The sequence below is a fragment of the Hemiscyllium ocellatum genome (assembly GCF_020745735.1).
Source record: "Hemiscyllium ocellatum isolate sHemOce1 chromosome 38 unlocalized genomic scaffold, sHemOce1.pat.X.cur. SUPER_38_unloc_5, whole genome shotgun sequence".
Taxonomy (NCBI): domain Eukaryota; kingdom Metazoa; phylum Chordata; class Chondrichthyes; order Orectolobiformes; family Hemiscylliidae; genus Hemiscyllium; species Hemiscyllium ocellatum.
The window spans coordinates 200,576-221,858 of NW_026867523.1; positions in this window are offsets into that span (position 1 = coordinate 200,576).

Below are 21,283 nucleotides of genomic sequence, written 5' to 3' on the forward strand. Positions count from 1 at the left end.
GGACAATTTCCCATGACCCATCCACCCTAACCTGCACATCCCTGGGCACTATGGAACAATTTCCCATGGCCAATCCACCCTAACCTGCACATCCCTGGACACTATGGGACAATTTCCCATGGCCAATCCACCCTAACCTGCACATCCCTGGACACTATGGGACAATGTCCCATGGCCAACCCATCCTAACATTCACATCCCTGGGCACGATGGGACAATTTCCCATGGCCAATCCACCCTAACCTGCACATCCCTGGACACTATGGGACAATTTCCCATGGCCAACCCATCCTAACCTTCACATCCCTGGGCACTATGGGACAATTTCCCATGACCAATCCACCCTAACCTGCACATCCCTGGGCACTATGGGACAATTTCCCATGGCCGATCCACCCTAACCTGCACATCCCTGGGCACGATGGGACCATATCCGATGGCCAATCCACCCTAACCTGCACATCCCTGGACACTATGGGACAATTTCCCACGGCCAATCCACCCTTACCTGTACATCCCTGGGCACTATGTAACAATTTCCCATGGCCAACCCACCCTAACCTATCAGACACTTCCCCATGGCCAATCCACCCTAACCTGCACATCCCTGGGCACTATGGGACAATTCCCAATGGCCAACCCACCCTAAACTGCACATCCCTAGACGCGATGGGACAATTTCCCATGGTCAACCCACCCTAACCGGCACATCCCTGGGCACTATCAGACAATTCCCCATGGCCAATCCACCCTCACCTGCACATCCCTGGACACTATGGGACAATTTCCCATGGCTGCTCCACCCTAACCTGCACATCCCTGGGCACTTTGGGACAATTTCCCATGGCCGATCCACCCTCACCTGCACATCCCTGGGCACTATGGGACAATTTCCCATGGCCAATCCACCCTCACCTGCACATCCCTGGGCACTATGGGACAATTTCCCATGGCCAATCCACCCTAGCCTTCACATCCCTGGACACTATGGGACAATTTCCCATGACCAATCCACCCTAACCTGCACATCCCTGGGCACTATGGGACAATTTCCCATGGCCAATCCACCCTAACCTGCACATCCCTGGGCACTATGGGACAATTTCCCATGACCAATCCATCCTAACCTGCACATCTTTGGACACTATAGGACAATTTCCCATGGCTGATCCACCCTAACCTGCACATCCCTGGGCACTATGGGACAATTTCCCATGGCCAACCCATCCTAACCTGCACATCCCTGGACACTATCGGACAATTTCCCATAGCCGATCCACCCTCACCTGCACATCCCTAGGCACTATGGGACAATTTCCCATGGCCGATCCACCCTCACCTGCACATCCCTGGGCACTATGGGACAATTTCCCATGGCCAATCCACCCTCACCTCCACATCCCTGGGCACTATGGGACAATTTCCCATGGCCAATCCACCCTAACCTGCACATCCCTTGGCACTATGGGACAATTTCCCATGTCCGATCCACCCTAACCTGCACATTCCTAGGCACTATGGGACAATTTCCCATGGCCGATCCACCCTAACCTGCACATCCCTGGGCACTATGGGACAATTTCCCATGGCCAATCCACCCTTACCTGTATATCCTTGGGCACTAGGGGACAATTTCCCATGGCCGATCCTCCCTAATCTGCACATCCCTGGGCACTATGGGACAATTTCCCATGGCCAATCCACCCTTACCTGTATATCCTTGAGCACTAGGGGACAATTTCCCATGGCCAATCCACCCTAACCTGCACATCATTGGACACTGTGGGACCATTTCCCATGGCCCATCCACCCTAACCTGCACATCCCTGGGCACTATGAGACAATTTCCCATGGCTAACCCATCCTCACCTGCACATCCCTGGACACTATGAGACAATTTCCCATGGCTAACCCATCCTAACCTGCACATCCCTTGACTCTATGGGACAATTTCCCATGGCCAATCCACCCTAACCTGCACATCCCTTGGCACTATGGGACAATTTCCCATGGCCAACCCACCCTAACCTGCACATCCCTGGGCACTATGGGACAATTTCCCATGGCCGATCCACCCTAACCTGCACATCCCTTGACTCTATGGGACAATTTCCGATGGCCAACCCACCCTAACCTGCACATCCCTGGACATTATCAGACAATTCCCCATGGCCAACCCACCCTAGCCTGCACATCCCTGGACACTATGGGACAATTTCCCATGGCCGATCTACCCTAATCTGCACATCCCTGGGCACTATGGGGCAATTTCCCATGGCCCATCCACCCTAACCTGCAGATCCCTGGACACTATGGGACAATTTCCCATGGCCAATCCACCCTAACCTGCACATCCCTGGACACTATGGGACAATTTCCCATGGCCAATCCACCCTAACCTGCACATCCCTGGACACTATGGGACAATTTCCCATGGCCAATCCACCCTAACCTGCACATCCCTGGACACTATGGGACAATGTCCCATGGCCAACCCATCCTAACATTCACATCCCTGGGCACGATGGGACAATTTCCCATGGCCAATCCACCCTAACCTGCACATCCCTGGACACTATGGGACAATTTCCCATGGCCAATCCACCCTTACCTGTATATACTTGGGCACTAGGGGACAATTTCCCATGGCCGATCCTCCCTAATCTGCACATCCCTGGGCACTATGGGACAATTTCCCATGGCCGATCCACCCTAACCTGCACATCCCTGGGCACTATGGGACAATTTCCCATGGCCAATCCACCCTAACCTGCACATCCCTGGACACTATGGGACAATTTCCCATGGCCAACCCACCCTAACCTGCACATCCCTGAACACCATGGGACAATTTCCCATGACCCATCCACCCTAACCTGCACATCCCTGGGCACTATGGGACAATTTCCCATGGCCAATCCACCCTAACCTGCACATCCCTGGACACTATGGGACAATTTCCCATGGCCAATCCACCCTAACCTGCACATCCCTGGACACTATGGGACAATGTCCCATGGCCAACCCATCCTAACATTCACATCCCTGGGCACGATGGGACAATTTCCCATGGCCAATCCACCCTAACCTGCACATCCCTGGACACTATGGGACAATTTCCCATGGCCAACCCATCCTAACCTTCACATCCCTGGGCACTATGGGACAATTTCCCATGGCCGATCCACCCTAAACTGCACATCCCTAGACGCGATGGGACAATTTCCCATGGCCAACCCACCCTAACCGGCACATCCCTGGGCACTATCAGACAATTCCCCATGGCCAATCCACCCTCACCTGCACATCCCTGGACACTATGGGACAATTTCCCATGGCTGATCCACCCTAACCTGCACATCCCTGGGCACTATGGGACAATTTCCCATGACCAACCCATCCTAACCTGCACATCCCTGGACACTATCGGACAATTTCCCATAGCCGATCCACCCTCACCTGCACATCCCTAGGCACTATGGGACAATTTCCCATGGCCGATCCACCCTCACCTGCACATCCCTGGGCACTATGGGACAATTTCCCATGGCCAATCCACCCTCACCTGCACATCCCTGGGCACTATGGGACAATTTCCCATGGCCAATCCACCATAACCTGCACATCCCTTGGCACTATGGGACAATTTCCCATGTCCGATCCACCCTAACCTGCACATTCCTAGGCACTATGGGACAATTTCCCATGGCCGATCCACCCTAACCTGCACATCCCTGGGCACTATGGGACAATTTCCCATGGCCAATCCACCCTTACCTGTATATCCTTGGGCACTATGGGACAATTTCCCATGGCCGATCCTCCCTAATCTGCACATCCCTGGGCACTATGGGACAATTTCCCATGGCCAATCCACCCTTACCTGTATATCCTTGGGCACTAGGGGACAATTTCCCATGGCCAATCCACCCTAACCTGCACATCATTGGACACTGTGGGACCATTTCCCATGGCCCATCCACCCTAACCTGCACATCCCTGGGCACTATGAGACAATTTCCCATGGCTAACCCATCCTAACCTGCACATCCCTGGACACTATGAGACAATTTCCCATGGCTAACCCATCCTAACCTGCACATCCCTTGACTCTATGGGACAATTTCCCATGGCCAATCCACCCTTACCTGAACATCCCTGGGCACTATGGGACAATTTCCCATGGCCAATCCACCCTTACCTGCACATCCCTGGGCACTATGGGACAATTTCCCATGGCCGATCCACCCGAACCTGCACATCCCTTGACTCTATGGGACAATTTCCCATGGCCAACCCACCCTAACCTGCACATCCCTGGACATTATCAGACAATTCCCCATGGCCAACCCGCCCTAGCCTGCACATCCCTGGACACTATGGGACAATTTCCCATGGCCGATCCTCCCTAATCTGCACATCCCTGGGCCCTATGGGGCAATTTCCCATGGCCCACCCACCCTAACCTGCACATCCCTGGACACTATGGGACAATTTCCCATGGCCAATCCACCCTAACCTGCACATCCCTGGACACTATGGGACAATTTCCCATGGCCAATCCACCCTAACCTGCACATCCCTGGACACTATGGGACAATTTCCCATGGCCAATCCACCCTAACCTGCACATCCCTGGACACTATGGGACAATGTCCCATGGCCAACCCATCCTAACATTCACATCCCTGGGCACGATGGGACAATTTCCCATGGCCAATCACCCTAACCTGCACATCCCTGGACACTATGGGACAATTTCCCATGGCCAATCCACCCTTACCTGTATATCCTTGGGCACTAGGGGACAATTTCCCATGGCCGATCCTCCCTAATCTGCACATCCCTGGGCACTATGGGACAATTTCCCATGGCCGATCCACCCTAACCTGCACATCCCTGGGCACTATGGGACAATTTCCCATGGCCAATCCACCCTTACCTGTATATCCTTGGGCACTAGGGGACAATTTCCCATGGCCGATCCTCCCTAATCTGCACATCCCTGGGCACTATGGGACAATTTCCCATGGCCAATCCACCCTTACCTGCATATCCCTGGGCACTATGGGACAATTCCCCATGGCCAATCCACCCTAACCTGCACATCCCTGGACACTATGCGACAATTTCCCATGGCTGATACACCCTAATCTGCACATCCCTGGGCACTATGGGTCAATTTCCCATGGCCAACCCACCCTAACCTGCACATCCCTGGGCACTATGGGATAATTTCCCATGGCCAATCCACCCAACCTGCACATCCCTGGGCACTATGGGACAATTTCCCATGGTCAATCCACCCTTACCTGTACATCCCTGGACACTATGGGACAATTTCCCATGGCCAACCCACCCTCACCTGCACATCCCTGGGCACTGTAGGACAATTTCCCATGGCCAATCCCCCCTAACCTGCAGATCCCTGGACACTATGGGACAATTTCCCTTGGCCAATCCACCCTAACCTGCACATCCCTGGACACTATGGGACAATTTCCCATGGCCGATCCACCCTAACCTGCACATCCCTAGGCACTATGGGACAATTTCCCATGTCCAATCCACCCTTACCTGTAAATCCCTGGGCACTATGGGACAATTTCCCATGGCCAATCCACCCTAACCTGCGCATCCCTGGGCACTATGGGACAATTTCCCATGGCCGATCCACCCTAACCTGCACATCCCTGGGCACTATGGGACAATTTCCCATGGCCAATCCACCCTCACCTGCACATCCCTGGGCACTATGGGACAATTTCCCATGGCCAATCCACCCTAACCTTCACATCCCTGGGCACTATGGGACAATTTCCCATGACCAATCCATCCTAACCTGCACATCCCTGGGCACTATGGGACAATTTCCCATGGCCGATCCACCTTAACCTGCACATCCCTGGGCACTATGGGACAATTTCCCATGACCAATCCATCCTAACCTGCACATCTTTGGACACTATGGGACAATTTCCCATGGCTGATCCACCCTAACCTGCACATCCCTGGGCACTATGGGACAATTGCCCATGGCCAACCCATCCTAACCTGCACATCCCTGGACACTATCGGACAATTTCCCATAGCCGATCCACCCTCACCTGCACATCCCTAGGCACTATGGGACAATTTCCCATGGCCGATCCACCCTAACCTGCACATCCCTGGGCACTATGGGACAATTTCCCATGGCCAATCCACCCTCACCTCCACATCCCTGGGCACTATGGGACAATTTCCCATGGCCAATCCACCCTAACCTGCACATCCCTGGGCACTATGGGACAATTTCCCATGTCCGATCCACCCTAACCTGCACATTCCTAGGCACTATGGGACAATTTCCCATGGCCGATCCACCCTAACCTGCACATCCCTGGGCACTATGGGACAATTTCCCATGGCCAATCCACCCTTACCTGTATATCCTTGGGCACTCGGGGACAATTTGCCATGGCCGATCCTCCCTAACCTGCACATCCCTGGGCACTATGGGACAATTTCCCATGGCCTATCCACCCTTACCTGTATATCCTTGGGCACTATGGGACAATTTCCCATGGCCAATCCACCCTAACCTGCACATCCCTGGACACTATGGGACAATTTCCCATGGCCAATCCACCCTAACCTGCACATCCCTTGGCACTATGGGACAATTTCCCATGTCCGATCCACCCTAACCTGCACATTCCTAGGCACTATGGGACAATTTCCCATGGCCGATCCACCCTAACCTGCACATCCCTGGGCACTATGGGACAATTTCCCATGGCCAATCCACCCTTACCTGTATATCCTTGGGCACTCGGGGACAATTTCCCATGGCCGATCCTCCCTAACCTGCACATCCCTGGGCACTATGGGACAATTTCCCATGGCCTTTCCACCCTTACCTGTATATCCTTGGGCACTAGGGGACAATTTCCCATGGCCAATCCACCCTAACCTGCACATCATTGGACACTGTGGGACCATTTCCGATGGCCCATCCACCCTAACCTGCACATCCCTGGGCACTATGAGACAATTTCCCATGGCTAACCCATCCTCACCTGCACATCCCTGGACACTATGAGACAATTTCCCATGGCTAACCCATCCTAATCTGCACATCCCTTGACTCTATGGGACAATTTCCCATGGCCAATCCACCATAACCTGCACATCCCTTGGCACTATGGGACAATTTCCCATGGCCAACCCACCCTAACCTGCACATCCCTGGGCACTATGGGACAATTTCCCATGGCCGATCCACCCTAACCTGCACATCCCTTGACTCAATGGGACAATTTCCCATGGCCAACCCACCCAAACCTGGACATCCCTGGACATTATCAGACAATTCCCAATGGCCAACACACCCTAGCCTGCACGTCCCTGGACACTATGGGACAATTTCCCATGGCCGATCCACCCTAATCTGCACATCCCTGGGCACTATGGGGCAATTTCCCATGGCCCATCCACCCTAACCTGCACATCCCTGGACACTATGGGACAATTTCCCATGGCCAATCCACCCTAACCTGCACATCCCTGGACACTATGGGACAATTTCCCATGGCCAACCCACCCTAACCTGCACATCCCTGGGCACTATGGGACAATTTCCCATGGCCGATCCACCCTAAACTGCACATCCCTACACGCGATGGGACAATTTCCCATGGCCAACCCACCCTAACCTGCACATCCCTGGGCACTATCAGACAATTCCCCATGGCCAATCCACCCTCACCTGCACATCCCTGGACACTATGGGACAATTTCCCATGGCTGATCCACCCTAACCTGCACATCCCTGGGCACTATGGGACAATTTCCCATGACCAACCCATCCTAACCTGCACATCCCTGGACACTATCGGACAATTTCCCATAGCCGATCCACCCTCACCTGCACATCCCTAGGCACTATGGGACAATTTCCCATGGCCGATCCACCCTCACCTGCACATCCCTGGGCACTATGGGACAATTTCCCATGGCCAATCCACCCTCACCTGCACATCCCTGGGCACTATGGGACAATTTCCCATGGCCAATCCACCCTAACCTGCACATCCCTGGACACTATGCGACAATTTCCCATGGCTGATACACCCTAATCTGCACATCCCTGGGCACTATGGGTCAATTTCCCATGGCCAACCCACCCTAACCTGCACATCCCTGGGCACTATGGGACAATTTCCCATGGCCAATCCACCCAACCTGCACATCCCTGGGCACTATGGGACAATTTCCCATGGTCAATCCACCCTTACCTGTACATCCCTGGACACTATGGGACAATTTCCCATGGCCAACCCACCCTCACCTGCACATCCCTGGGCACTGTAGGACAATTTCCCATGGCCAATCCCCCCTAACCTGCAGATCCCTGGACACTATGGGACAATTTCCCATGGCCAATCCACCCTAACCTGCACATCCCTGGACACTATGGGACAATTTCCCATGGCCGATCCACCCTAACCTGCACATCCCTAGGCACTATGGGACAATTTCCCATGGCCGATCCACCCTCACCTGCACATCCCTGGGCACTATGGGACAATTTCCCATGGCCAATCCACCCTCACCTGCACATCCCTGGGCACTATGGGACAATTTCCCATGGCCAATCCACCCTAACCTTCACATCCCTGGGCACTATGGGACAATTTCCCATGACCAATCCATCCTAACCTGCACATCCCTGGGCACTATGGGACAATTTCCCATGGCCGATCCACCTTAACCTGCACATCCCTGGGCACTATGGGACAATTTCCCATGACCAATCCATCCTAACCTGCACATCTTTGGACACTATGGGACAATTTCCCATGGCTGATCCACCCTAACCTGCACATCCCTGGGCACTATGGGACAATTGCCCATGGCCAACCCATCCTAACCTGCACATCCCTGGACACTATCGGACAATTTCCCATAGCCGATCCACCCTCACCTGCACATCCCTAGGCACTATGGGACAATTTCCCATGGCCGATCCACCCTCACCTGCACATCCCTGGGCACTATGGGACAATTTCCCATGGCCAATCCACCCTCACCTCCACATCCCTGGGCACTATGGGACAATTTCCCATGGCCAATCCACCCTAACCTGCACATCCCTTGGCACTATGGGACAATTTCCCATGTCCGATCCACCCTAACCTGCACATTCCTAGGCACTATGGGACAATTTCCCATGGCCGATCCACCCTAACCTGCACATCCCTGGGCACTATGGGACAATTTCCCATGGCCAATCCACCCTTACCTGTATATCCTTGGGCACTCGGGGACAATTTGCCATGGCCGATCCTCCCTAACCTGCACATCCCTGGGCACTATGGGACAATTTCCCATGGCCTATCCACCCTTACCTGTATATCCTTGGGCACTAGGGGACAATTTCCCATGGCCAATCCACCCTAACCTGCACATCCCTGGACACTATGGGACAATTTCCCATGGCCAATCCACCCTAACCTGCACATCCCTTGGCACTATGGGACAATTTCCCATGTCCGATCCACCCTAACCTGCACATCCTAGGCACTATGGGACAATTTCCCATGGCCGATCCACCCTAACCTGCACATCCCTGGGCACTATGGGACAATTTCCCATGGCCAATCCACCCTTACCTGTATATCCTTGGGCACTCGGGGACAATTTCCCATGGCCGATCCTCCCTAATCTGCACATCCCTGGGCACTATGGGACAATTTCCCATGGCCTTTCCACCCTTACCTGTATATCCTTGGGCACTAGGGGACAATTTCCCATGGCCAATCCACCCTAACCTGCACATCATTGGACACTGTGGGACCATTTCCCATGGCCCATCCACCCTAACCTGCACATCCCTGGGCACTATGAGACAATTTCCCATGGCTAACCCATCCTCACCTGCACATCCCTGGACACTATGAGACAATTTCCCATGGCTAACCCATCCTAATCTGCACATCCCTTGACTCTATGGGACAATTTCCCATGGCCAATCCACCATAACCTGCACATCCCTTGGCACTATGGGACAATTTCCCATGGCCAACCCACCCTAACCTGCACATCCCTGGGCACTATGGGACAATTTCCCATGGCCGATCCACCCTAACCTGCACATCCCTTGACTCAATGGGACAATTTCCCATGGCCAACCCACCCAAACCTGGACATCCCTGGACATTATCAGACAATTCCCAATGGCCAACACACCCTAGCCTGCACGTCCCTGGACACTATGGGACAATTTCCCATGGCCGATCTACCCTAATCTGCACATCCCTGGGCACTATGGGGCAATTTCCCATGGCCCATCCACCCTAACCTGCAGATCCCTGGACACTATGGGACAATTTCCCATGGCCAATCCACCCTAACCTGCACATCCCTGGACACTATGGGACAATTTCCCAAGGCCAATCCACCCTAACCTGCACATCCCTGGACACTATGGGACAATTTCCCATGGCCAATCCACCCTAACCTGCACATCCCTGGACACTATGGGACAATGTCCCATGGTCAACCCATCCTAACATTCACATCCCTGGGCACGATGGGACAATTTCCCATGGCCAATCCACCCTAACCTGCACATCCCTGGACACTATGGGACAATTTCCCATGGCCAATCCACCCTTACCTGTATATACTTGGGCACTAGGGGACAATTTCCCATGGCCGATCCTCCCTAATCTGCACATCCCTGGGCACTATGGGACAATTTCCCATGGCCGATCCACCCTAACCTGCACATCCCTGGGCACTATGGGACAATTTCCCATGGCCAATCCACCCTAACCTGCACATCCCTGGACACTATGGGACAATTTCCCATGGCCAACCCACCCTAACCTGCACATCCCTGAACACCATGGGACAATTTCCCATGACCCATCCACCCTAACCTGCACATCCCTGGGCACTATGGGACAATTTCCCATGGCCAATCCACCCTAACCTGCACATCCCTGGACACTATGGGACAATTTCCCATGGCCAATCCACCCTAACCTGCACATCCCTGGACACTATGGGACAATGTCCCATGGCCAACCCATCCTAACATTCACATCCCTGGGCACGATGGGACAATTTCCCATGGCCAATCCACCCTAACCTGCACATCCCTGGACACTATGGGACAATTTCCCATGGCCAACCCATCCTAACCTTCACATCCCTGGGCACTATGGGACAATTTCCCATGGCCGATCCACCCTAAACTGCACATCCCTACACGCGATGGGACAATTTCCCATGGCCAACCCACCCTAACCTGCAGATCCCTGGGCACTATCAGACAATTCCCCATGGCCAATCCACCCTCACCTGCACATCCCTGGACACTATGGGACAATTTCCCATGGCTGATCCACCCTAACCTGCACATCCCTGGGCACTATGGGACAATTTCCCATGACCAACCCATCCTAACCTGCACATCCCTGGACACTATCGGACAATTTCCCATAGCCGATCCACCCTCACCTGCACATCCCTAGGCACTATGGGACAATTTCCCATGGCCGATCCACCCTCACCTGCACATCCCTGGGCACTATGGGACAATTTCCCATGGCCAATCCACCCTCACCTGCACATCCCTGGGCACTATGGGACAATTTCCCATGGCCAATCCACCCTAACCTGCACATCCCTTGGCACTATGGGACAATTTCCCATGTCCGATCCACCCTAACCTGCACATTCCTAGGCACTATGGGACAATTTCCCATGGCCGATCCACCCTAACCTGCACATCCCTGGGCACTATGGGACAATTTCCCATGGCCAATCCACCCTTACCTGTATATCCTTGGGCACTATGGGACAATTTCCCATGGCCGATCCTCCCTAATCTGCACATCCCTGGGCACTATGGGACAATTTCCCATGGCCAATCCACCCTTACCTGTATATCCTTGGGCACTAGGGGACAATTTCCCATGGCCAATCCACCCTAACCTGCACATCATTGGACACTGTGGGACCATTTCCCATGGCCCATCCACCCTAACCTGCACATCCCTGGGCACTATGAGACAATTTCCCATGGCTAACCCATCCTAACCTGCACATCCATTGGCACTATGGGACAATTTCCCATGGCCGATCCACCCTAACCTGCACATCCCTGGGCACTATGGGACAATTTCCCATGGCCAATCCACCCTTACCTGTATATCCTTGGGCACTATGGGACAATTTCCCATGGCCGATCCTCCCTAATCTGCACATCCCTGGGCACTATGGGACAATTTCCCATGGCCAATCCACCCTTACCTGTATATCCTTGGGCACTAGGGGACAATTTCCCATGGCCAATCCACCCTAACCTGCACATCATTGGACACTGTGGGACCATTTCCCATGGCCCATCCACCCTAACCTGCACATCCCTGGGCACTATGAGACAATTTCCCATGGCTAACCCATCCTAACCTGCACATCCCTGGACACTATGAGACAATTTCCCATGGCTAACCCATCCTAACCTGCACATCCCTTGACTCTATGGGACAATTTCCCATGGCCAATCCACCCTTACCTGAACATCCCTGGGCACTATGGGACAATTTCCCATGGCCAATCCACCCTTACCTGCACATCCCTGGGCACTATGGGACAATTTCCCATGGCCGATCCACCCGAACCTGCACATCCCTTGACTCTATGGGACAATTTCCCATGGCCAACCCACCCTAACCTGCACATCCCTGGACATTATCAGACAATTCCCCATGGCCAACCCACCCTAGCCTGCACATCCCTGGACACTATGGGACAATTTCCCATGGCCGATCCTCCCTAATCTGCACATCCCTGGGCACTATGGGGCAATTTCCCATGGCCCACCCACCCTAACCTGCAGATCCCTGGACACTATGGGACAATTTCCCATGGCCAATCCACCCTCACCTGCACATCCCTGGACACTATGGGACAATTTCCCATGGCCAATCCACCCTAACCTGCACATCCCTGGACACTATGGGACAATGTCCCATGGCCAACCCATCCTAACATTCACATCCCTGGGCACGATGGGACAATTTCCCATGGCCAATCCACCCTAACCTGCACATCCCTGGACACTATGGGACAATTTCCCATGGCCAATCCACCCTTACCTGTATATCCTTGGGCACTAGGGGACAATTTCCCATGGCCGATCCTCCCTAATCTGCACATCCCTGGGCACTATGGGACAATTTCCCATGGCCGATCCACCCTAACCTGCACATCCCTGGGCACTATGGGACAATTTCCCATGGCCAATCCACCCTTACCTGTATATCCTTGGGCACTAGGGGACAATTTCCCATGGCCGATCCTCCCTAATCTGCACATCCCTGGGCACTATGGGACAATTTCCCATGGCCAATCCACCCTTACCTGCATATCCCTGGGCACTATGGGACAATTCCCCATGGCCAATCCACCCTAACCTGCACATCCCTGGACACTATGCGACAATTTCCCATGGCTGATACACCCTAATCTGCACATCCCTGGGCACTATGGGACAATTTCCCATGGCCAACCCACCCTAACCTGCACATCCCTGGGCACTATGGGATAATTTCCCATGGCCAATCCACCCAACCTGCACATCCCTGGGCACTATGGGACAATTTCCCATGGTCAATCCACCCTTACCTGTACATCCCTGGACACTATGGGACAATATCCCATGGCCAATCCACCCTAACCTGCACATCCCTGGACACTATGGGACAATTTCCCATGGCCGATCCACCCTAACCTGCACATCCCTAGGCACTATGGGACAATTTCCCATGTCCAATCCACCCTTACCTGTAAATCCCTGGGCACTATGGGACAATTTCCCATGGCCAATCCACCCTAACCTGCGCATCCCTGGGCAGTATGGGACAATTTCCCATGGCCGATCCACCCTTACCTGCACGTCCCTGAGCACTATGGGACAATTCCCCATGGCCAATCCACCCTAACCTGCACATCCCTGCGCACTATGGGACAATTCCCATGGCCAACCCACCCTAACCTGCACATCCCTGGGCACTATGGGACAATTCCCCATGGCCAACCCACCCTAACCTGCATATCCCTGGGCACTATGGGACAATTTCCCATGGCCAATCCACCCTAACCTGCACATCCCTGGACACGATGGGACAATTTCCCATGGCCAACCCACCCAACCTGTACATCCCTGGACGCTATTGTACAATTTCCCATGGCCCATCCACCCTAACCTGCTCATCCCTGGGCACTATGGGAAAATTTCCCATGGCCAATCCACCCTTACCTGCACGTCCCTGGGCACTATGGGACAATTCCCATGTCCAATCCACCCTAACCTGCACATCCCTGGGCACTATGGGACAATTTCCCATGACCAATCCACCCTAACCTGCATATCCCTAGGCACTATGGGACATTTTCCCATGGCCGACCCATCCTAACCTGCACATCCCTGGACACTATGGGACAATTCCCATGGCCGATCCACACTAACCTGCACATCCCTGGGCACTATGGGACAATTTCCCATGGCTAACCCACCCTCACCTGCACATCCCTGGACACTATGGGACAATTTCCCATGACCAATCCACCCGAACCTGCACATCCCTGGGCACTATGGGACAATTTCCCATGGCCAATCCACCCTAACCTGCACATCCCTGGACACGATGGGACAATTTCCCATGGCCAACCCACCCAACCTGTACATCCCTGGACGCTATTGTACAATTTCCCATGGCCCATCCACCCTAACCTGCTCATCCCTGGGCACTATGGGAAAATTTCCCATGGCCAATCCACCCTTACCTGCACGTCCCTGGGCACTATGGGACAATTCCCCATGTCCAATCCACCCTAACCTGCACATCCCTGGGCACTATGGGACAATTTCCCATGACCAATCCACCCTAACCTGCATATCCCTAGGCACTATGGGACATTTTCCCATGGCCGACCCATCCTAACCTGCACATCCCTGGACACTATGGGACAATTCCCCATGGCCGATCCACACTAACCTGCACATCCCTGGGCACTATGGGACAATTTCCCATGGCTAACCCACCCTCACCTGCACATCCCTGGACACTATGGGACAATTTCCCATGACCAATCCACCCGAACCTGCACATCCCTGGACACTATGGGACAATTTCCCATGGCCAATCCACCCTAACCTGCACATTCCTGGGCACTATGGGACAATTTCACATGGCAAACCCACCCTAACCTGCACAACCCTGGACATTATGAGACAATTTCCCATGGCTAACCCATCCTAACCTGCACATCCCTGGACACTATGGGACAATTTCCCATGGCCGATCCACCCTAACCTGCACATCCCTAGGCACTATGGGACAATTTCCCATGGCCGATCCACCCTAACCTGCACATCCCTGGGCACTATGGGACAATTTCCCATGGCCAATCCACCCTTAACTGCATATCCTTGGGCACTAGGGGACAATTTCCCATGGCCGATCCTCACTAATCTGCACATCCCTGGGCACTATGGGACAATTTCCCATGGCCAATCCACCCTAACCTGTACATCCCGGGACACTATGGGACAATTCCCCATGGCCGATCCACACTAACCTGCACATCCCTGGACACTATGAGACAATTTCCCATGGCTAACCCACCCTCACCTGCACATCCCTGGACACTATGGGACAATGTCCCATGACCAACCCACCCTAACCTGCACATCCCTGGGCACTGTAGGACAATTTCCCATGGCCAATCCCCCCTAACCTGCAGATCTCTGGACACTATGGGACAATTTCCCATGGCCAATCCACCCTAACCTGCACATCCCTGGACACTATGGGACAATTTCCCATGGCCGATCCACCCTAACCTGCACATCCCTAGGCACTATGGGACAATTTCCCATGTCCAATCCACCCTTACCTGTAAATCCCTGGGCACTATGGGACAATTTCCCATGGCCAATCCACCCTAACCTGCGCATCCCTGGGCACTATGGGACAATTTCCCATGGCCGATCCACCCTTACCTGCACGTCCCTGAGCACTATGGGACAATTCCCCATGGCCAATCCACCCTAACCTGCACATCCCTGGGCACTATGGGACAATTCCCCATGGCCAACCCACCCTAACCTGCACATCCCTGGGCACTATGGGACAATTCCCCACAGCCAACCCACCCTAACCTGCATATCCCTGGGCACTATGGGACAATTTCCCATGGCCAATCCACCCTAACCTGCACATCCCTGGACACGATGGGACAATTTCCCATGGCCAACCCACCCAACCTGTACATCCCTGGACGCTATTGTACAATTTCCCATGGCCCATCCACCCTAACCTGCTCATCCCTGGGCACTATGGGAAAATTTCCCATGGCCAATCCACCCTTACCTGCACGTCCCTGGGCACTATGGGACAATTCCCCATGTCCAATCCACCCTAACCTGCACATCCCTGGGCACTATGGGACAATTTCCCATGGCCAATCCACCCTAACCTGCATATCCCTAGGCACTATGGGACATTTTCCCATGGCCGACCCATCCTAACCTGCACATCCCTGGACACTATCGGACAATTCCCCATGGCCGATCCACACTAACCTGCACATCCCTGGGCACTATGGGACAATTTCCCATGGCTAACCCACCCTCACCTGCACATCCCTGGACACTATGGGACAATTTCCCATGACCAATCCACCCGAACCTGCACATCCCTGGACACTATGGGACAATTTCCCATGGCCAATCCACCCTAACCTGCACATTCCTGGGCACTATGGGACAATTTCACATGGCAAACCCACCCTAACCTGCACAACCCTGGACATTATGAGACAAATTCCCATGGCTAACCCATCCTAACCTGCACATCCCTGGACACTATGGGACAATTTCCCATGGCCAATCCACCCTAACCTGCACATCCCTAGGCACTATGGGACAATTTCCCATGGCCGATCCACCCTAACCTGCACATCCCTGGGCACTATGGGACAATTTCCCATGGCCAATCCACCCTTAACTGTATATCCTTGGGCACTAGGGGACAATTTCCCATGGCCGATCCTCCCTAATCTGCACATCCCTGGGCACTATGGGACAATTTCCCATGGCCAATCCACCCTAACCTGTACATCCCTGGACACTATGGGACAATTTCCCATGGCCGATCCACACTAACCTGCACATCCCTGGACACTATGGGACAATTTCCCATGGCTAACCCACCCTCACCTGCACAGCCCTGGACACTATGGGACAATGACCCATGACCAATCCACCCGAACCTGCACATCCCTGGACACTATGGGACAATTTCCCATGGCCAATCCACCCTAACCTGCACATTCCTGGGCACTATGGGACAATTTCCCATGGCCAATCCACCCTAACCTGTACATCCCTGGGCACTATGGGACAATTTCCCATGGCCAATCCACCCTAACCTGCACATCCCTGGGCACTATGGGAAAATTTCCCACGGCCAATCCACCCTAACCTGCACATCCCTGGGCACTATGCGACAATTTCCCATGGCCAATCCACCCTAACCTGCACATCCCTGGGCACTATGGGAAAATTTCCCACGGCCAATCCACCCTAACCTGCACATCCCTGGGCACTATGCGACAATTTCCCATGGCCAATCCTCCCTAACCTGCACATCCCTGGACACTATCGGACAATTTCCCATGGCCGATCCACATTAACCTGCACATCCCTGGGCACTATGGGACAATTTCCCATGGCCGATCCACATTAACCTGCACATCCCTGGGCACTATGGGACAATTTCCCATGGCCCATGCACCCTAACCTGCACATTCCTGGGCACTATGGGACAATTTCCCATGGCCAATCCACCCTAACCTGTACATCCCTGGGCACTATGGGACAACTTCCCATGGCCAATCCACCCTAACCTGCACATCCCTGGGCACTATGGGACAATTTCCCATGGCCGATCCACCCTTACCTGCACGTCCCTGAGCACTATGGGACAATTCCCCATGGCCAATCCACCCTAACCTGCACATCCCTGGGCACTATGGGACAATTCCCCATGGCCAACCCACCCTAACCTGCATATCCCTGGGCACTATGGGACAATTTCCCATGGCCAATCCACCCTAACCTGCACATCCCTGGACACGATGGGACAATTTCCCATGGCCAACCCACCCAACCTGTACATCCCTGGACGCTATTGTACAATTTCCCATGGCCCATCCACCCTAACCTGCTCATCCCTGGGCACTATGGGAAAATTTCCCATGGCCAATCCACCCTTACCTGCACGTCCCTGGGCACTATGGGACAATTCCCCATGTCCAATCCACCCTAACCTGCACATCCCTGGGCACTATGGGACAATTTCCCATGACCAATCCACCCTAACCTGCATATCCCTAGGCACTATGGGACATTTTCCCATGGCCGACCCATCCTAACCTGCACATCCCTGGACACTATGGGACAATTCCCCATGGCCGATCCACACTAACCTGCACATCCCTGGGCACTATGGGACAATTTCCCATGGCTAACCCACCCTCACCTGCACATCCCTGGACACTATGGGACAATTTCCCATGACCAATCCACCCGAACCTGCACATCCCTGGGCACTATGGGACAATTTCCCATGGCCAATCCACCCTAACCTGCACATCCCTGGACACGATGGGACAATTTCCCATGGCCAACCCACCCAACCTGTACATCCCTGGACGCTATTGTACAATTTCCCATGGCCCATCCACCCTAACCTGCTCATCCCTGGGCACTATGGGAAAATTTCCCATGGCCAATCCACCCTTACCTGCACGTCCCTGGGCACTATGGGACAATTCCCCATGTCCAATCCACCCTAACCTGCACATCCCTGGGCACTATGGGACAATTTCCCATGACCAATCCACCCTAACCTGCATATCCCTAGGCACTATGGGACATTTTCCCATGGCCGACCCATCCTAACCTGCACATCCCTGGACACTATGGGACAATTCCCATGGCCGATCCACACTAACCTGCACATCCCTGGGCACTATGGGACAATTTCCCATGGCTAACCCACCCTCACCTGCACATCCCTGGACACTATGGGACAATTTCCCATGACCAATCCACCCGAACCTGCACATCCCTGGACACTATGGGACAATTTCCCATGGCCAATCCACCCTAACCTGCACATTCCTGGGCACTATGGGACAATTTCACATGGCAAACCCACCCTAACCTGCACAACCCTGGACATTATGAGACAATTTCCCATGGCTAACCCATCCTAACCTGCACATCCCTGGACACTATGGGACAATTTCCCATGGCCGATCCACCCTAACCTGCACATCCCTAGGCACTATGGGACAATTTCCCATGGCCGATCCACCCTAACCTGCACATCCCTGGGCACTATGGGACAATTTCCCATGGCCAATCCACCCTTAACTGCATATCCTTGGGCACTAGGGGACAATTTCCCATGGCCGATCCTCACTAATCTGCACATCCCTGGGCACTATGGGACAATTTCCCATGGCCAATCCACCCTAACCTGTACATCCCGGGACACTATGGGACAATTCCCATGGCCGATCCACACTAACCTGCACATCCCTGGACACTATGGGACAATTTCCCATGGCTAACCCACCCTCACCTGCACATCCCTGGACACTATGGGACAATGTCCCATGACCAACCCACCCTAACCTGCACATCCCTGGGCACTGTAGGACAATTTCCCATGGCCAATCCCCCCTAACCTGCAGATCTCTGGACACTATGGGACAATTTCCCATGGCCAATCCACCCTAACCTGCACATCCCTGGACACTATGGGACAATTTCCCATGGCCGATCCACCCTAACCTGCACATCCCTAGGCACTATGGGACAATTTCCCATGTCCAATCCACCCTTACCTGTAAATCCCTGGGCACTATGGGACAATTTCCCATGGCCAATCCACCCTAACCTGCGCATCCCTGGGCACTATGGGACAATTTCCCATGGCCGATCCACCCTTACCTGCACGTCCCTGAGCACTATGGGACAATTCCCCATGGCCAATCCACCCTAACCTGCACATCCCTGGGCACTATGGGACAATTCCCCATGGCCAACCCACCCTAACCTGCACATCCCTGGGCACTATGGGACAATTCCCCACAGCCAACCCACCCTAACCTGCATATCCCTGGGCACTATGGGACAATTTCCCATGGCCAATCCACCCTAACCTGCACATCCCTGGACACGATGGGACAATTTCCCATGGCCAACCCACCCAACCTGTACATCCCTGGACGCTATTGTACAATTTCCCATGGCCCATCCACCCTAACCTGCTCATCCCTGGGCACTATGGGAAAATTTCCCATGGCCAATCCACCCTTACCTGCACGTCCCTGGGCACTATGGGACAATTCCCCATGTCCAATCCACCCTAACCTGCACATCCCTGGGCACTATGGGACAATTTCCCATGGCCAATCCACCCTAACCTGCATATCCCTAGGCACTATGGGACATTTTCCCATGGCCGACCCATCCTAACCTGCACATCCCTGGACACTATGGGACAATTCCCCATGGCCGATCCACACTAACCTGCACATCCCTGGGCACTATGGGACAATTTCCCATGGCTAACCCACCCTCACCTGCACATCCCTGGACACTATGGGACAATTTCCCATGACCAATCCACCCGAACCTGCACATCCCTGGACACTATGGGACAATTTCCCATGGCCAATCCACCCTAACCTGCACATTCCTGGGCACTATGGGACAATTTCACATGGCAAACCCACCCTAACCTGCACAACCCTGGACATTATGAGACAAATTCCCATGGCTAACCCATCCTAACCTGCACATCCCTGGACACTATGGGACAATTTCCCATGGCCGATCCACCCTAACCTGCACATCCCTAGGCACTATGGGACAATTTCCCATGGCCGATCCACCCTAACCTGCACATCCCTGGGCACTATGGGACAATTTCCCATGGCCAATCCACCCTTAACTGTATATCCTTGGGCACTAGGGGACAATTTCCCATGGCCGATCCTCCCTAATCTGCACATCCCTGGGCACTATGGGACAATTTCCCATGGCCAATCCACCCTAACCTGTACATCCCTGGACACTATGGGACAATTTCCCATGGCCGATCCACACTAACCTGCACATCCCTGGACACTATGGGACAATTTC